The sequence below is a fragment of the Ziziphus jujuba genome, chromosome 11, assembly GCF_031755915.1.
Source record: "Ziziphus jujuba cultivar Dongzao chromosome 11, ASM3175591v1".
Classification (NCBI taxonomy): domain Eukaryota; kingdom Viridiplantae; phylum Streptophyta; class Magnoliopsida; order Rosales; family Rhamnaceae; genus Ziziphus; species Ziziphus jujuba.
Window position 1 is genome coordinate 2,505,195 of NC_083389.1, and position 19,717 is coordinate 2,524,911.

The 19,717-nt window shown below is 37.7% G+C and overlaps 3 pseudogenes; 1 reads left to right on the plus strand and 2 right to left on the minus strand.

Annotated features, from left to right (window-relative positions):
- Nucleotides 1-4,140: 4,140 nt before the first annotated feature.
- On the minus strand, nucleotides 4,141-6,709 carry LOC132799907 (photosystem I P700 chlorophyll a apoprotein A2-like; annotated as a pseudogene).
- Nucleotides 6,710-6,801: 92 nt separating this feature from the next.
- Nucleotides 6,802-8,947, minus strand: LOC132799908 (photosystem I P700 chlorophyll a apoprotein A1-like; annotated as a pseudogene).
- Nucleotides 8,948-13,264: 4,317 nt separating this feature from the next.
- LOC132799858 (photosystem II CP47 reaction center protein-like) lies at nucleotides 13,265-14,727 on the plus strand (annotated as a pseudogene).
- The last annotated feature ends 4,990 nt before the right edge of the window (nucleotides 14,728-19,717 follow it).

Here is a 19,717-nt window from a genome sequence, read left to right on the forward strand (position 1 = left end):
TCTTTAAGCTTTTCGGCTTCTCTCCTTTGTTGCATTTGTAATTGGTCTTTGTAAACCTCTTTAGGAGATAATGGTTCCAGCTTGACCTTCTTCCCTTTAAACCTGAAAAAAATACTATTTTCTCGACCAAAATGAGTAGCATCTTTATCAAATTGCCATGGTCTACCTAATAGTATATGTCCAGCAATCATAGGTACAATATCACATAAAACTTCATCCTCATATCTACCTATATTAAATTTTACTTTGGCTTGTTTGTTTACTTTCATCTCACCACTATCATTAAGCCATTGTAATCTATAAGGTTCTGGATGTTTAATTGTTTTCAAGCCTAATTTATCAACTACAAGATTACTTATCACATTAGTACAACTCCCACTATCTATAATCATGCTACAAATTTTACCTTGTATTTCGCAGCGAGTGTGGAAGATGTTTTCTCTTTGTATCTGTTCTTCATCTTTGTAGACAGCAAGTACTCTCCTTGAAACCAAGCTCAACTCGGCATTAGATGTATCTACAGGTTCGGTTTCATCTTCATTACAACCCTCCTCTTGCTCAGTTTCAGCTCCACTTTCTTCACTTGCGGATTCCTGCTCACCATCACCCTTTAATACCATGATTCTTCTATTTGGGCATTGGCTGGATATGTGTCCTCTTCCTTGGCACTTAAAACAAATTATTTCTCTAGATTTTTGAGGTTTAGGATCAGATTTTATCTCACCTCTAAGTGCTTGGACAGATTCGGTCTTGACCTCCCTTCTTGGCCGGTTGGTTGATTCTTCTCCTAATTTCGGCCTCAACTTGTTTTCATAAGTGGAATTGTTTTTCCAGCCACTTGAACTTGTCCTTCCACTGCTAGAAACTCCTCCAAACCGTGTACTAACACTCCTCCTCTTGAATTGGTTCTCAAGTTTAATGGCTACATGCAACATCTCCTCCAATTCCAAGTATTGTTGTAATTCAAGTTGGTTGGCAATGTCACGGTTTAACCCTCCAAGAAATCTTGCCATTGTTGCCTCTCTATCCTCCCTCATGTTTAACCTCATCATTAACATCTCCATCTCTTTGTAATAATCCTCCACGGACCTACTTCCTTGAGACAAAGATTGAAGCCTTTGATGCAGCAACCTTTGGTAATGGGATGGCACAAACCGCTTCCTCATGACTCCTTTCATTTGTCACCATGTTGTAATTAAGTCTTCACCAACCCTCCTTCGGGTGCTTTGCTCATTTATCCACCATTGGAGTGCATAATAGCCAAACTCCATTGCTGTCATCTTCACCTTCTTACCTTCCGAATAGTTGTGGCAGTCAAAAATCATCTCCATTTTCTCTTCCCACTCCAAATAAGCTTCAGGATCACTTTTACCTATAAAAGGTGGGATATTAACCTTGATATTTCCCAAATCTTCATCTGTATCCTCCCTCCTATATCTCCCACGGCCAGCTCTATCTTGGACAGCAAAGGTTTCGTCCATACCTTCCTCAAAGTCACCGTCCAATGGCTCCTCATCAAATTCCTCTCTCGGCCTCTCACGACCTCCTCGTCCTCGGCCTCGTCCTCCATGGAATTCTTGCCTATTTCTTGTATTCGGCCTTCCTTGTGAGGCTTCTAATCTTCCCACTCTTTGATTTACATGCTCAAATTGAGCACTCATCCGCTGTATTGATTCCAAAATAGTTCTCAAGTCCACTTGGTCTCCACTTCTGGTAGCTCGGTCATCGCCATGGAATGCTATGGACTCTTCCTCATTGATCCTCAAGGGTGGATCCCCTCTTCTTATTCTAGAATCTTCCATGTTAGTAAAGTACTGCAAAAATAAAATAAATCCTCACAATATTCACTCTCTCACGTGTTTCACTCAAACAAGGTCTCGACACTCGTGTTTGCACACTAGTTTCGGCTTTTACCCTCTTTTAAGCTCACACACTCTTGCCTTTTTCCACTCAATGAATTATCTCAAAGTTCTAATTAAAACACCCACAAAACAGCAATTAGATCACTAGTATGTTTTAATTAAACTTATCAACAAGACAGTAGCAAAAAGTAGGCAATACCGAAAGAATCCAACAAATCCTAATTTTTCGGCTTTCTAGACAAGAAAACACAAAATAATGGGAAAACGTTGGAATTTTTGAAAACTGTACCACATGGTAGTAGATTATGAGTTCAAGAATAAAATTCCAGAAAAAGAAATTCAAATACGAACGAGAATCAAGGAGAACAAAATTATAGAAAAGTGTTGGTTGTTGTTCTTATAATTCAATTTTTGTATCAATTCCTTTAACTAATTTTAATCCAAAAAATTTAAACACCCAAAATCCAAATATCCAGCAGCAAGAATAATTTCCCAGCAACTCAAATATTGAATAAATAATCAAAAACCAGCAGCTCCAACAAATTTCCAGCAAACAAATCAAACTCCAACAAACTGAAATTTTATTTTACTTTATTTTTTTTTTATTCGACTTTACCTCTTCTTTCTTTTTTTCTTTTTTTCTTTTTTTTCACTCACAGAACTCAAACAACTGCAGTAGCAAGAATAATTACCAAAACTGCAATTCCAACTCCAAAACAAACACCAAACCGTGACCTCCAAATAAACACAATGTGCAGTTTTTTTTTTTTTTTTTAAATGATGCCGTAAACTTCTTTTTTTTTTTTTTTTTAATATATGAATGCAAATTTCTAAGATTAAAACAGCAAAGAAAAATCAACAAAAACCAGATTAACAAGAACAATGATATAAGACAACCAACAAACTAGGAAACAAAAATACGATAAAACTAGGAAATCCTAATTCAACTAGGAATGAATTTTTTTTTTCTTTTTTTTCAGATGCTGAACGTGTATAGGATGGATGCAACCTTAACCTAATGCTAAAATTGTAGAATAACACAAAAACAATTAAAGCAAATAAAGATAGATCAAACCTGAACAAAATTTAGCTCTGATACCAAATGATACGAACCTAGGACGACCTGCTCCTAAACCCGTATTATATTAGCCCGGATCTTTAATTAAGTTCAAGTTCTAATGGAATGGACCTCAACCCCTAACCAACCTGTGGTTAGAAACCTTGGTATAATGTAGACGCCACAATAGGGGATGGAAAACCTTTTGATAAGTCAAGCTAAAACAACCAATTCTCTAATGGTGTTTTAGGTGTTCTCAAAGAACAAAGAGATAATTAATCTCACAAATATTTTCTTAATCAAATCAAAGTTTTAAAGTTTTATTCATATTGAAAAATAAGCCTTTAAATAGGCTACAAAGCCATGAAATAAAACCCTAAAAACAAAAGAAAACCAGCCACCACACATAAAGAAACCTAGTTGGCTGAAACTATACTTCCTTTCCTAATCTAAGTTTGATTAATTAATTCCTTTATATTAAATTAGGAATTAATTAATTTACAATGGAAAGAATAAAATAAAAACCTTGAAAGAATAAAATAAAAACCTTCCTAAAGTTATTTTTCCAGAAAATAAATAAATAAAAGCCAAAAAGTAATGGTAGTTTCCAAAAACAAAAAGTAAAAACAAATTAGGAAACTAAAAATGCTAGCCTTTTTGATCAAGTTGACTTTGATAAATCTTTGACCTCTTTGAGCTTCAAATCAGCTTCTAGATGCTTTGTAGGATGCCAAATAAGCTGAATATGAAGTCCCACACGTTGCCGATGCTTGGAAAAATAAGAAAAGGCTAAAACAGTAAAATACAGTAAAGCCAACAAGCAATACAGCAAATTCGGCCAAATTGTTGATGCTGTCCGTACAAGCCCTTTTTGATTGCATTTGAGGCTGCTTTAACTTGATTCCATGACCTCTTAGGCATATGTATTAAACCCATAAATCATTGGAACCATTTCATGCTTCCTGGACTCCAAAAATGTACCAAAACTGTCACCCGGGTCCGTATCGGCTTCTATTGCTTGTATGAGTAAAACAGGCCTTGGTTCTTTAGATATGGCCAACCCCTCTCGACTATGACTTATCCCTTGTATGAAGACAGCAAGATTGTCCTTGAACTTCTTGGCTTGGGCCCTAGTGATCTGTCCCACCTTCATTTGTATTGGGTCAGCACCCCAGCGGGTTGTCGGTCGAACAGTCTCGGGTGGATTCGCATCAGGTTCGATCAAATCTGTTTCTTCGGAGTACCAAAAACAAGCATGACATCATTACGAACATAAAGTCCTAAAGTATGGAACCCCATAAAGAGGCTGGCCCAACTTAAATGGGAGATAATGGCTTCTTTATGGTCTAACATTCTTGCAAATACATTATCCTCATTCTGTTGTGGATTGTAATCTCTAATAAAAAATATAGCTCCATGAGCAAAAGCCCCTGTCATGATGAATCCTGCGAAGTATTGGTGATGAGTAAATAAAGCAGCTTGAGTAGTAAAGTCATGTGCTATGAATGTATAAGCGGGCAAATAATACATATGTTGAGCGACCAAGGAAGTAATAACCTCTAAAGAGGCTAGGGCAAGGCTTGATTGAAAATGAATCGAATTATTTATTGTGTCATAAAGACCCTTATGTCCATGCCCTAGTCGCCTCCCAGAGGAATATGTGCTTCTAAAAGATTTTTTATACTATGCCCAACCCCGAAATTAATTCTACATATGACCAGCAATAAGAAAAGTAAATGCAATAGCTAAATGATGATGAGCATTATCAGTCAGCCATAAACTTTGCATTTATGGATCGAATCCTCCAAGAAAAGTTAGAATGGCAGTTCTGGTCCCTTGGGAGGTACCAAATAAATGACTAGTTGAATTGGGGTTTTGAGCATAAAGATTCCACTGACCTGTAAAAAGTGGGCCTAATCCTTGGGGGTGCGGCAATACATCTGAGAAATTATTCCAACGAACGTATTCCCCTCTGGCTCCCAAAATAGCAACATGAACTAAATGTCCTGTCCAAGCCAAGGAACTTACTTCGAATAGTACTAATAAATGATGAATGAGGCGCAATTCGGCATTTTTAAACAAAAAAAAATGCTCGGTTTCCATTTTGATTGTAGGTGTAACCAACTGGCTATTAAATATATGGTAGAAATAAATAATAGAAAAAGGGCTCCATTATGAAGATCTCCATTAGTACTTAAACCGATTATATACCACCACTGATAAACACCAGAATAAGTGATATTCACTGGGCTAAGAGCCAGCCCCCCCCCCCCCCTCCGCGGCACAAGTAAAAGCCTCCACAGCTGATTGACCAAAATTGGATCCCAAATTGCATGAGCAATAGGTCTTACCCGTAAAGGGTCTTGTATCCATGCCTCAAAGTTTCCTTACCAAGCTACATGAAATATATTTCCAAAAGTCCACAGAAAAATTATTGTTAATTGCCCAAAATGGGAAGCAAAAATATTCTGGTAAAGACATTCCTCAGTAATAGAAATACCAAACCAAATACGATGAGTAGTGGGGTCCTGAGATAAGCCTTAGCTAAACCTTGGAAACTTAATGCCATAATGCCTTTCAAATCCTCCTAGTCATTATCCTACTGCAATAATTCTTGCGAAGAAGAATGCCCATGTTGTGGCAATGCCACCCAGAAGGTAATGGGTTACTCCTATAGCACGTCCTTGGACAATGCTTAAGGCTTTAGGCTAAGTAGCAGGAGCAACTTTTTGATGCGAATCCGTCGGAACCCGCTCAACCGACAACCCACTAGGGTGACGACCTGATACGGATGAAGACCGGACCGATCACTAGTGCTCAGGCTAAGAAGTTTAAGGACAATCTTGCTGCCTTTATCAAGGGAGTAATTCATATTCAAAAGTGCTTGTCCATACCTAAAGATCCAAGACCTATCTTGAGCATACAAATGGTGGAAGCTGGTACGAACCCGAGTAGTGGTTTTGGTGCAATTATGGAGGCCGGGAAGCATGAAATGGTTCCAATGTTTCATGGATTCAATACATATGTCTACAAGGACATGGAATCAAGTCAAATCAGCTTCAAAATTGTCCAAAAAGGGGTTGTAAAAACAGTTAGTAAATTTGGCCAGTTTTCGCTGTATTTTGTGCTGACTTTACTGTATTGTGCTGAGTTGGCTTTTTCTCTTTCTTCCAAGCAAGGGCAACGTGTGGGACTTCATGATAAGATTATTTGGCATCCTACAAAGCATATTGAAGCTGATTTGGAGCTCAAATTGGTCAAAGAATGGTCAAAGTCAACTTAGTCAAAAAGCTAGTATTTTAGTTTCCTAATCTGATTCTACTTTTTGTTTTAGGAAATTATCATTAATTTTTGGTTTTTATTTATTTATTTGCCAGAAAAATATGTTTAGGAAAGTTACCATTTTATTATTTTCATTGCAAATTAATTAATTTCTAATTCAAAATAAAGGAATTAATTAATCCAAATTAGATTAGGAAAGGAGTGAGAATTTTGGCCACCATAGGAAACTACTTTGTATGGCCGATTTTTCTCTTTAGTTTTTAGGGTTTTATTTCGTGACTTTGTAGCCAATTTAAAGGCTTATTTTTCAATAAGAATTAAGCTTCAATTATATACAAAAAATTGTTTGTGAGATTAAATTCTCTTTGTTCTCTTTGAACAACTAAAACACCATTAGTGAATAAGTGTTTTAGCTTGACTTATCAATAGGCCTTCCATCACTTATTTTTCCGTCTTCATTCTATACCAAGTTTCTAATCACGGGCTGGTTAGGGGTCAAGGTGACCATTAGAACTTGAACATAATTAGATCCGGGCTAATATAATACGGGTTTAGGAGCAGGTCGTCCTAGGTTCGTATCACTTTTAATTTATTATGAGCCTAAACGATGCATTCAATAAGTTCTTTCCAACAACCACGCCCGCTAAATAGAAACATTAGACTAAAAGCCCATACAAAATGAGCACCTACGAAAAAAAGGCCATATGCAGATAATGAAAATGATAGGACTGAATTACCTGGGATGCTTGTGCCCATAAGAAATCGCAGAGCCACCCATTAATCGTAATGGAACTTTGCGCAAAGTTACCTCTCGTGATATGAGTTACCACTATCACTTATACTACCCCAAACATCTAACTGCATTTTCCAACTGAAATGGAATATTACTATTAAAATTGAATTATACATCCTAAATAGCCCTAAGAAGACATTATCCCAAGTGAATACTTGACATGTCCCAACCCCCCCTTCCAGGCCCATCACAAGGGAAACAAAAACCAAGATTTGCTTTATCTTGTATTAAACGTGAAGTATGAGAAAATATAACACCTTTCAGAAGTATCAATATCGTCACATGAATCGTAAATGCATGAATGTGATGTACCAAAAAATCGACGGTTCCTAATGGAATAGGTAACAAAGCAACCTTGCCGCCCATGGCCACTAAATCACCACCCCCCAAGTTAAACTGGTACTTGTTATTGAACTAGGGTCCATTGTGCTAGGTGCTAAAGCATGGGTGTTTTGTATCCGTTGAGCAAAGACGAGTTGTAATTGTATAGTAGTATCTGAAAACATATATTGGGGATGCCCTAAAGTGCTCATAGTATCATAATGAATATACAAACCAAAATTGTGAAAGATTAAAAATATACATACCCAGTTGAGATGTGATATGATTTCATCGTGATGTTTAAGGACACGATCTAATAGATCATTGTATCGAGTAGTTGGATCATAGTCTCTTACCATAAAAATGGCTACATGTGCAGCAGCACCAACTATGAGAAATTCACCAATCCACAAGTGATATGTGAGCAATGAAAGTTATGTACCATAGTCAGTAGCTAGATATGGATAAGGGGGCATCGAATACATATGGTGAGCTACAACAATGGTTAAAGAGCCCAACATAGGTAGGTTAATAGATAGTTGAGTGTGCCATGATGTTGTTAGGATCTCATATAGACCTTTATGGCCCTGGCCGGTAAATGGGCCTCTATGAGCCTCTAAAATATCTTTTATGCCATGACCAATGCCCCAGTTGGTCCCATACATGTGACCTGCTATTAGGAAAGAATTACAATAGCTAAATGATGGTGTGCTATATCAGTCAGCCATAGACTCTCAGTTACTAGATCTAATCCTCCACGAAAGGTAAGAAATTTTGCATATTTTGACCAATTTAAGGTGAAAAAGGGGGTTGCTCCCTCAGTAAAACTAGGATAAAGTTAAGCTAAAAGATCCCGATTCAAGATAAATTCATGGGGAAGTGGAATCTCTTTAGGATCTACTCCAGCATTTAGAAATTGTTTAATCGGTAAAGATACATGTACTTAATGCCCTGCCCAAGAAAGAGACCCAAGTCCTAATAACCCTGCCAAATGATGATTCAACATAGATTCTACATCTTGGAACAAAGCCAATTTTGGAGCAGCTTTGTGATAATGGAACCAACCAGCAAAAAGCATTAAGCCTGTAAAAACCAGTGCATTAATTGCAGTACAATAGAGCTGTAATTCATTAGTTATTCCAGATGATTGCCAAAAATGAAAAAACCAGAGGTTATGTGTATTCCTCGGAAACCACCGCCTACATCACCATTCAATATTTCTTGACCCATTATTGGCCAAACCACCTGGGCACTAGGCCCAATGTGAGTAGGATCGCTAAGTCATGCTCCATAATTGGAAAAACAAACACAGTGGAAATACATACCACTCAGCCAAAGAAAAATGATGGAGAGTTGGCTGAAATGGGCACTAAATACTTTTCGAGAGATCTCCTCCAAATCATTGGTATGACTATCAAAATCGTGAGCATCAGCGTGCAGGTTCCAGATCCAAGTGATAGTATCTGGTCCTTTAGCTATTGTTCCTGAGAAATGACCTGGCCTGGCCCATTCCTCGAAAGAAGTTTTTATGGGATCCCTATCTACCAAAATTTTAACTTTTGGTTTTGATGAATGAATAATCATTGAGTCCTCTCCTTTTTAGACAACACATACAAAGAGACCTGCCAATTGTTAAGTAATTAGTGAACCTATGAGAGATGTTTAGACTTAGTTTTTTATCTTCTATCTCCTATCTATCTATTTTCTTTAGTTATTCACTAGAGCAATTATGATTTGGAAGTAGATCCGGGGTAAGTGTTCGGATCTATTATGACATAGCTAGGGGGCGCATAATGGACCTTTTTAATCTTATAAAATCTTTTTGGGGGGCTTTGAATTGATGCAATTCTTTTTTGTGCAACCTAATGTATTCATATCTCAATTAGAAGTTCCAAAATGAAGACACTTTATGCCTTACATAGAATATATTACTATTACTCTATTCCAAACCATGTGAACAGTCATTAGTCATTACTAAGAGACATACTAGTATTTCTATTTAGTCATTCGAAGGTCTCTTTTACTTTTATTAGTTATTATTATTAACAGCATAAAAGAAATATATTTTCTAACTTATCTGTATATCATTTATCCCTATGAAATAACCGATGAAATAGAACAATCTTAGAAGGAGAAGGGATATGATGAAATTTTTTGATTGGTTCTTCCCAGAGGAATGATCCATTTTATATTGACTGATAGGGACAACAAACAATTCATAAACAGTTCATTATAACAAATAAAAAATATATAAAATAAAAAATAGTTAGAATAAAATAGTGTTCTCATTCGAAACGCCTTTTGTGCTTCAATATAACTTCGAGGGGTAAGCACTATATCCTGTTTCCAATACTTGGCAGCTTGGTCAAACCAAGCCTCTGTAATTTCAGAATCTCCTTGTTGAATGGCCTATTCTCCCCGGTCGAAATAGGCAGGTAAATTCCTTCCCTTAGAACCGTACTTGAGAGTTTCCGACCTCATATGGCTCAGCAGTCAAATTCTTTTAGTATCTCATTTTTTTAATCTACCATATATAATTGAATAAGATTTCTAATGGGTCTATCCCTTTTTTTTTTCTCTGGAGTTAACCAAAAGAGGTTATGAGTTTCAAACTTTAATTTTGCTTAATGATTTAATCAGTTTTATCTTTTCTCCCACCTTCATAAAGCATAAGTATTTCCGCTATCATTAGAATTTTCTAAAAGGTAACTATCTCGGTTTCAGATATAAATTTATATAGAATCTTTGAAAAATAATTTCTTCATAAGAAGGAAAAGACTTACTATCGTTGGGATCTGATGCTACATCGCTGCTCAGTACCTTAGGGGATCAACTCTATTACATAAGTGAATCACTAACTTTTATCTCATATCATGACATAAGTAAGCAGTTGTTATTGTATTGGCCAGAATCTCATAAATTGATCTTTATAGTGCTTCCTTTTCAATTAGACCCTTTATCCATAGAATAAAGTATCTAGGCATACAAATTTAGTCATATTTCCAATTCTATGAAGTGCATTTCTTTCCTACAGCTGATAAAATTGTTGTTTTGAACGATACATACGTAGAAAGTCTATTTTTTCTAGTATTTATTAACGGATTTACTTTTTCTTTCCCTTTCTATAGTGGAGATAGTCGCACGTAATGATAGATCATGGCCATATTATTAAAAGCTTATGGCAAGAATGGGTTCCACTCTAGTGCCCGAAAATAATATTTCAAAGCTTTCGTATGTTCTTCGTTCCTTGTGTGGATAAGGCCTATGTTATAGAGTATATAACTTCGATCATAGGGATCAATTTCTAATCGCATAGCTTCATAATAATTCTGTAAAGCTTTCGCATAATTTCCTTCGGATTTTATGCGAATCTGTCCATGCCCACAGAACAGACAACCTGCTGGGTTACTAACCCAATACGGATGAAGACCGGGCCGATCACTAGGGCTCAAGCTAAGAGGTTTAGAGAAAAATTTACTGCCTTTATCCAGGGGGTAATTCATTCTCAAGAGAACTTGTGCATACCTAAAGATCCAAGACCTGTTTTGGGCATACAAGTGGTGGAAGCCGATACGGACCTGGGTAGCAGTTTTTGTGCATTTATAGAGTCTGGGCAGCAAGAAATGGTTCCAACTCTTTATGGATTCAATAAATATCACTAAGAGGTCATGGAAACAAGTCAAGGCAGAAGAAAACCAACTTGTACGGACTTGTACGGACAGCTTAAAAAATTTGATCGAAAATTGTTGTATTGCTTGCTGGCTTTACTGTATTTTACTGAGTTGGCTTTTTCTATTTCTTCCAAGCAAAGGCAACATGTGGGACTCCATAATAAGCTTCTTTGTCATCCTAAAAAGTATATTCAAGCTGATTTGAAGCTCACATTGGTCAAAGATTGGTCAAAGTCAACTTAGTCAAAAAACTAGTATTTTAGTTTCCTAATTTGATTCTACTTTTTGTTTTAGGAAATTACCATTACTTTTTTTTTTCTGGAAAAATAAGTTTAGGAAATTTAGTATTTTATTATTTTCACTGTAAATCAACTAATTCCTAATTCAAAATAAAGGAATTAATTAATCCAAATTAGATTAGGAAAGGAGGAGACTTTCGACCATATTAGGATTATTCATTGCATGGTCCGTTTTTCCTTTTTTATTTTAGGGTTTTATTTTGTTTTCTCTTATCCTATAAAAGGGCTTGTTTTTTAGGAAGAACACACCATTAATAATATTCAGAATTTATTTTGTGAGATTGAATTTCTCTTTGTTCTTTTGAACACTTAAAACACCATTAGTGAGTGAGTGTTTTAGTTTGACTTATCAATAGGAATTCCATCACCTATTACGGCATCTTCTATATACCAAGGTTTCTTATCACAGGTTGATTAGGGGTTGAGGTGACCATTAAAACTTGAACATAATTAGATCCGGGCTAATATAATACGGGTTTAGGCGCAGGTTGTCCTAGGTTCGTATCAGGATTGAGCCAACATCCATTACGGGCGTCGTTTGATTCAAAGAATCTCCATTTCAAAACCGTACATGAGATTTTCATCTCATACAGCTCCTCCTTTATATGCATAATGAGAATAATACATGGAATCCACAAAGATTGAAATGAAATAGTCTCATTTTTAACTTGTAACAAACATGGGCTTTTTCTTTCATGTTTCAAGAAAGATGAGTTTTGGCCTGTTTTAATTTATATATAAATTAAAAACCTATAAATAAAAAAAGTCACTAAACTTATTGGACTAACTTCTCATTGATGTATTGTTTCATCGGGATCCAATCCAAATCACGATGTAATTTTCTTGTTCCTGAATGGTCTTCTTCAACTTTTTTTAGGTTTAGGCTCTACTCCAAGTAAAGATATGCCCGATTTGGATTTGAACAAATAGGAAAAATGCCTCAATACCATGTCCTTTTGCTACAACTTCTTTTTTTTTTTTTTTTATATTCCATGTTTCCCGCTAAATAGTAAATATTCAATGCATTCTTCACATGACTCAATTGATTAACATTTTGAGATCATTATTATATATTATAAATGGAAAATCTTTATAAATAGAATATGATATAACTGGTAATTATAGATATATTACCAATTGGTTTTTTTTTTTTTTTCTAAACGAAGCCTGTATATTAATATTATATTTCATTTTTTTTTGTCTAACCAAGCCAACCATAAATTATAAATTATTATAATTAAGAATATTAATCTATATACGCCACTAAAAAATAGTTTAAATTGCACTTCACTGTATTTCACGCTCCAAATTTTTGATGATTCAATCAACCTTTCTTGGGCGAAAGAGAGGATATCTCGATCAGGTAAGAGAACGGGGAAATACCGTATGACCAAATATATCTAACAAGTTGCACTATGTGTCAATCCACGATGCATCTTCCTCTCCAGGGTTTCATAAAGGAACTTTTGGAACACCAATAAGCATTGAATGAGATAAAAATTAATTACTATAGCTCACTTTGATGTGAAAGCGTAACAATGTATTTATTGTCTTAATAATATTGTGCTTTATCCTATTTTATCCATAGATCTAATAAGTTTATAGAAAAGGAAGATAGAAATACTAAAGGAAAATTCTTTTAAATAGGTCCTTTGAATGACGAAAAAAAAAATATAAATGCAGTCACTCATATAAAAGGTATCAACCTCTTACCATTGCGTATTGGTACTTATCGGGTGTAGAATAGATCTGCTTCCTTTTGTTCCTACAAAAAAAATTGTTCCATTATTACAAAAATAATAGAACAAATATTAATCCTTTCCCCGAGATAATCCACTCAAAAGGGAAAGTCTATAGTATAGTTTTCTTCGAGTTCAATAAAGTTACATAGTATTTATTTTTTGTTGATAGAGGGGTATTTCCATGGGTTGCCTTGGTATCATGTTCATACCATCGTATTGAATGATCTTGGACGTTTGCTTGCTGTCCATATAATGCATACAACTCTAGTTGCTTGTTGGGCCGATTCGATGGCTCTATAAAAATTAGTGATTTTTGATCCCTCTGACCCTGTTCTAGATCCAATGTGGAGACAAGGGATGTTTGTTATACCCTTCATGACTCGTTTAGGAATAACCAATTCATGGGGCGGTTGGAGTATCATAGGAAGGACTATAATGAATACAGGTATTTGGAGTTACGAAGGCATGGCCGGTGCACATATTGTGTTTTATGGCTTATGCTTTTTGGCAGCTATATGGCACTGGGTGTATTTGGATCTAGAAATATTTTGTGATGAATGTACAGGAAAACCCTCTTTGGATTTGCCCAAAATCTTTGGAATTCATTTATTTCTTGAAAAGCTGGCTTACTTTGGTTTTGGCGCATTTCATGTAACAGGATTGTATGGTCCACGAATATGGGTATCCAATCCTTATGGACTAACCGGAAGGGTACAATTTGTAAATTTGGCATGGGGTGTGGAAGGCTTTGATCCTTTTGTTCTAGGAGGAATAACCTCTCATCATATTGCAGCAGGGACCTTGGGCATATTGGCGTGTCTATTCCATCTATACAAAGGATTACGTATGGGAAATATTGAAACCGCCCTTTCTAGTAGTATCACTGCTGTCTTTTTTGCAGCTTTTGTTGTTGCTGGAACTCTGTGGTATGGTTCGGTAACTACCCGATAGAATTATTTGGTCCCACTTGTTATCAATGGGATTAAGGATACTTTCCATAAGAAATATATTGATGAGTTGGTGTTGGGCTAGTCAAAAATCAAAGTTTATCCGAAGCTTGGTCTAAAATTCCTAAAAAATTAGCTTTTTATGATTACATCGGAAATAATCCAACAAACGGGGGATTATTCCGAGTAGGCTCAATGGACAATGGGGATGGAATTGCTATTGGGTGGTTAGGACACCCTATTTTTAGAGATAAAGAGGGTCATGAACTTTTTGTATGTTGTATGCCTACTTTTTTTGAAACATTTTCAGTTATTTTGGTAGATGGAGATGGAATTGTTAGAGCCGATGTTCCTTTTGGACGGGTCGAATCGAAATACAGTGTCGAACAAGTAGGTGGAACTGTTGAGTTCTATGGCGGCGAACTCAATGGAGTCAGTTCTAGTGATCCCGCTACTGTGAAAAAATATGCTAAACGTGCTAAATTGGGTGAAATTCTTGAATTGCATCATGCTACTTTGAAATCTGACAGTGTTTTTCATAGCAGTCCAAGGGGTTGGTTTACTTTTGGACATGCTTCATTTGCTTTGCTGTTTTTCTTCAGACATATTGGGCATGGTGCTAGAACCTTGTTCAGGGATGTTTTTGCTGGTATTGACCCCGATTTGGATGCTCAAGTAGAATTTGGAGCATTCCAAAAACTTGGAGATCCAACTACAAGAAGACAAGTAATCTGATAGAATATTGTTTTGTTGTTTTTCATTTTTAGTTTTGTGAGTAGGATACCAGACAAATATCAATTTGAATCGATACCTTTTCTTTGACTCTTACTCTTTCTTTATATGGGAGATGACCCCAAATAAATAGGAATGGAAGCTATAATAGTATGTAAACCACGATTGAATCTATGGAAGCATTGGTTTATACATTCCTCTTAGTCTAAACTTTAGGAATAATTTTTTTCGCTATCTTTTTTTGGAGAACCACCTAAAGTTCCAACTAAAAATGTGAAATGATTTTTCATTATCTCAATTGAAAGTAATGAGCCACTCAATATTCAGAGTCTCATTACTTTAACTAGTCTCTATGCTCCTCGAATGGATCTCTTAGTTGTTGAGAGGATTGCCCAAAAGCAGTATATAAGGTGTACCCAGTAAAACTTACAAGTAAACCCGATATAAAGATGGCAACAAGGGTTTCTGTTTCCATTATTATATAGTTTCAATACGACAATGGGTCTATGATAAAATCATTTATTTACAAACGGTATACAAAGTCAACAGATCTTAATGAATATAAAATATGATTCATGGCTACACAAATCGTTGAGAGTGTTGAAGTGTGGCAATTTTGGCACTTGATGGTGCATGCACCGGTTAGCATGCACACCTTGGTATCACCTCCTTTCCTTTTATGAGTTTATATATTTTTTTTTGTATATTTTTAATTGATGTGAGGTACATTTGGATAATGTTTTGTGCCTAAGTTATGTATGCAAAAGCATAGGCAAAACTATGCACAAAAGAGTAGGAACGTTATGCTTGAAATGCCTATGGTGTTGGATTCATGATTTCCAGCAACATAGGTCCACTGTTTATCTTATATCTTAGGTTTCAAATGGATTTTGGGGCTGAAATTTTGAGGGATGTGTAAAGACATATAGAGGCGACAATGTTTCAAATTTTAGGTCAAAATGACATGGGGAAGTCCATTTTCTATTCTAAACAGATTGCTGTATCTGATGGGCCCAGTATGCAGAGTATAGGTCAGTGTTGGAGCTGTTTGGCCAGTGATCCAGTTCCAAAACCTTCTTAGCTCTTGAAGCAATATTTATTGATGACCAAGCATACCTCAAACCAAGTTTCATAAGCAGATACAAAGGGAACTAAGTAGGTGAAGCTAGTTTGATTGTTTACCCAAACTAGTTAAACAATAGAAACTTAATTCAAACCATGTGCCACTTTTTACTATATTTGGAATAGACATGTTGCAGCTGGTTTTTACCTCTTTCGTGTATGAAAATTTAGGTGTTGGCCATTTTACTTTTTAAATTTCAAATGCTTTACTCATTTTGTAAGCTCACATGCTTGGTGTCACGGTCCCACTGTTCTAAGCGTACAACGGGGCCGTGCGGTGCTTACTCGCCCCTCGCAGGTAGTAAGCCAACCATTAATATCCCTCGCAAGTATATAACCCACACGATATTAGTATTGTGCATGCACCAAGCAAGCAATAAAATAAAACATGTAATCACACAATCGTTAGAAAAGGGTCAATAAACAAGGCAACAATACGATGAAACACGCTATCAAGAGTTCTCACCTATGCTAGTGGTCTAGCCCAACAACTTGCCGACTAGCCACCCCCCTCCAAAGAGCTTATCGGGCCATTTTCATTCCGACAGGAATACATATCAAAATATGCGAGGAATCATAATGGCACTATTGCCTATAACAAAAGCTAGAAATCCAAGCAAGTGACCATGGGCTTGACTAATGACCCTGGATGAACTTGGCTTGGTATTTACAATCAAAATGTGGAGGTGTGTGCGACTCTTACATCCTCCCCCACTCATTCTATGGACGCCCTCGACGACTCCGCTGCTTTGAACTCCTCGATCTGCTGCTTGTAGGGTGCCAAGTTGCCTTCCTTCTCCCAGCTAGTTTCTTCTTCTCCTAGTCCCTTCCACTCGATGAGGTACTCTCGTACTGGCTGTCGATGCATGCTTCTGGTTCTTTCTGCAAGGATCTCCTCCACTTCCTTGGTTGTCTTCGGCAGCTTGGTCTTGACTTTGGCTCTTGCTGGAGTGTTGCGCGCTGGATCTTCCTTGTCGGCATAGTATGGCTTGAGGTTGTTGACGTGGAATACCAGGTGCACGCCTATCCTACTTTGGCAATTATCAGCATTGGTCCCTCATATTTTCTCATCAACCTGGGGTCTCTATCCCTTAGCCAGCGAAATTGCTCTCGAGTTAGCTTAACCATCACCATATCCCCCGCATTGAACTCTAGGGGCCGCCGGTCTTTGTTTGCCAATTTCTTCATCCGATTTGCCGCCTTCTCCAAGTAGGCCCTGGCTATTTCCATGTTGTTCTTCCACTATTTGGTGAAGTTAAAAGCCCTTGGGTTCTTGCCTTGGTACTCATCGACTGTGTATGGGAGTGAGGTCTTCTAGCCGTTAACTATTTCGAATGGGCACTTACTTGTGGGAGATCCCTTCTGTGCGTTGAAGCAAAATTGAGCTATATCAAGGAGTTTCGCCCAATTCTTCTGGTTGGCACTAACAAAGTGTCGTAGGTACTCCTCCAACATGCCATTGAATCTTTTCGTCTGCCCATCCATTTATGGGTGATAACTGGAGGAGATGTTGAGCTGGGACCTAAGAAGCTTGAATAGTTCTATCCAAAAAGATCCCATGAACTTTGCATCTCTATCGCTTACAATGCGTCGGGGCACACCCCAATATTTCACCACAAACTTGAAGAATAAGTGGGCGGTTTCCTCGGCCGTACAGTACTTTGAGGCAGGGATGAATGTTGCATATTTTGAGAATCGATCCACAATAACCAAAATACTTGAAAGATCCCCGATCTTTGGAAGGTTGGTGATTAAATCAATTGACACACTCTCCCATGGGTGTGACAGGACGAATAGAGGTTCCAACAGCCCTGGTGGTTTATGCCTCTCCACTTTGTCCTGTTGGCACACAAGACAGATTCGGATGTAGTCTATAATATCGTCACGTATCTGTGGCCAATAATATCCCTTTTTTATTAAGGCATACGTCCTTTACCACCTCGGATGTCCAGCCCACAAAGTGTCATGGCGTTCTCTCATTAACATCTTTCTTAGGTCTCCAGCCTTCGGGACAAACAACCTATTTCCTTTTGTCCATAGTAAACCATCCTCCTCCCAAAATTGATGAGTTTTTCCCTCCTTGAACAGTTTGAGGATATTTTGGGCACATTGATCTCCCCCTAGATGCTGCTTTATCAGCTCTCGCATTGAAGTCGCGATAGTACTCGCAGCCATGTTAGCCAACACCCTTAGTGCCGCAAGCTCTGTCTTATGACTTAGGGCAGCCGTTGCCTGGTTTTTGGTCCTCGCTTTGTGCTCGAAATGGAGGTCAAACTCCGCAATGAATTCCTGCCAACGAGTTTGTTTTGGGGTTAGTTTTGGTTGTGTAAGGAAGTGACTAACGGCTGAGTTATCAATCTTTACTACAAAGCTTGACCCCAATAAGTAGTGCCTCCAAGTTCTTAAACAATGAATTACAGCAAGCATCTCCTTTTTTTTAATCGTATAGTTTCTTTCTATCGCTGATAACTTCCTGCTTTCGTAGGCGACAGGATGACCATCTTGGAGAAGGTCTCCACCTAAAGCAAAGTTAGATGCATCAGTTTGGACTTCGAAAGATCTTGTGATGTCCAGCACGGCCAACACCGGGTCTTTCATCATTGCTTCCTTTAGATCCTGGAATGCACCCTCACATTCCTTGCTCCACTCCCAAGGCACCTCCTTCTTTAGCAATTCCATTAGGGGAGTTGCTTTCTTCGAGTACCCTTTTACGAAACGACGGTAGTAATTTGCCAATCCCAGAAATGATCTAAGTTCTTTCACATTAGCGGGAGTTTTCCACTCTTGGATGGCATTTACCTTCTCCATGTCCATACGGATCTTCCCCTCCTCAATGATGTGTCCCAGAAACTTGATTTGTCTCCTGCCAAATGCACATTTTTCCTTCTTCACAAATAATTGATTTTCTTGGAGTCTCTGGAATACCATTCAAATGTGTTCGACATGTTCTTCCAAGGTAGGGCTAAAGATTACAATGTCGTCATGGTACACCACCACAAATTTGTCAAGGAGGTCTCGAAATACCTGGTTCATGAGAGTGCAAAATGTTGCTGGTGCATTCATCAATCCAAAAGGCATCACCAGGAATTTGAAGGCTCCGTATCGTGTAACACAAGTGGTTTTCTCTTCGTCTCCTTCAGCGATTCTCACTTGGTAGTATCCCGATCTCAAATCCAATTTAGTAAAAAATTTGGCTCCACTTAGCTGGTCGAACAAGTCAGCTACTAAAGGGATTGGGTACTTGTTTCGCACCGTGACCTTGTTCAATCTCTGAACAAAAGTTGTGGGTGGCACATGTGTCCACCATCACACTCTTTGCAGCCTTTCCATTTATTGCCGCATCCACGAACATAAGACCTTTTTCATTGGTCTTCCTTGCCTGAATGACCTGTCCATTAAGGGCATTCAAGAATCTCAGCACTCCCACTTGTGCGCCGTCTTCTCCTTCTTCTACTGCCTCTTCTTGCCCTCCTTCATGCTCTTGGGAGCGAATAGATGCTTGCAGAGCACTAAAAGCGGTCTTATGGGGGCATTCGCCCACTCTATGGGGACCATTATATAAGAAACATGTCAGACGTCGGGGTCTAAATCCGAATGCATTGGGGTTCCGCGGTTGAGGTTCTCTCATGTTCGAAGGTTTCCTATTGTCGCTTCCCCCAGGTCTTGTGAGATTGGTAGGCCTTAAGGGTCTACCGCTATTGCCATTTGAAGGAGGCGGTTGGGGCCTTCTATTGATGAGGCTCTCTGTTGAGTAGTCCATTAGGCGCTCCGCTGCCCCTAGCATTAAGGCTAAGTCTTGTACTCTCTGTCGTTGAAGTTCTGTCATAGCCCAAGGTTTCATCCCTTCCAGGAACTAAAAGAGCTTATCCTTCTCAGACATGTCATGTAT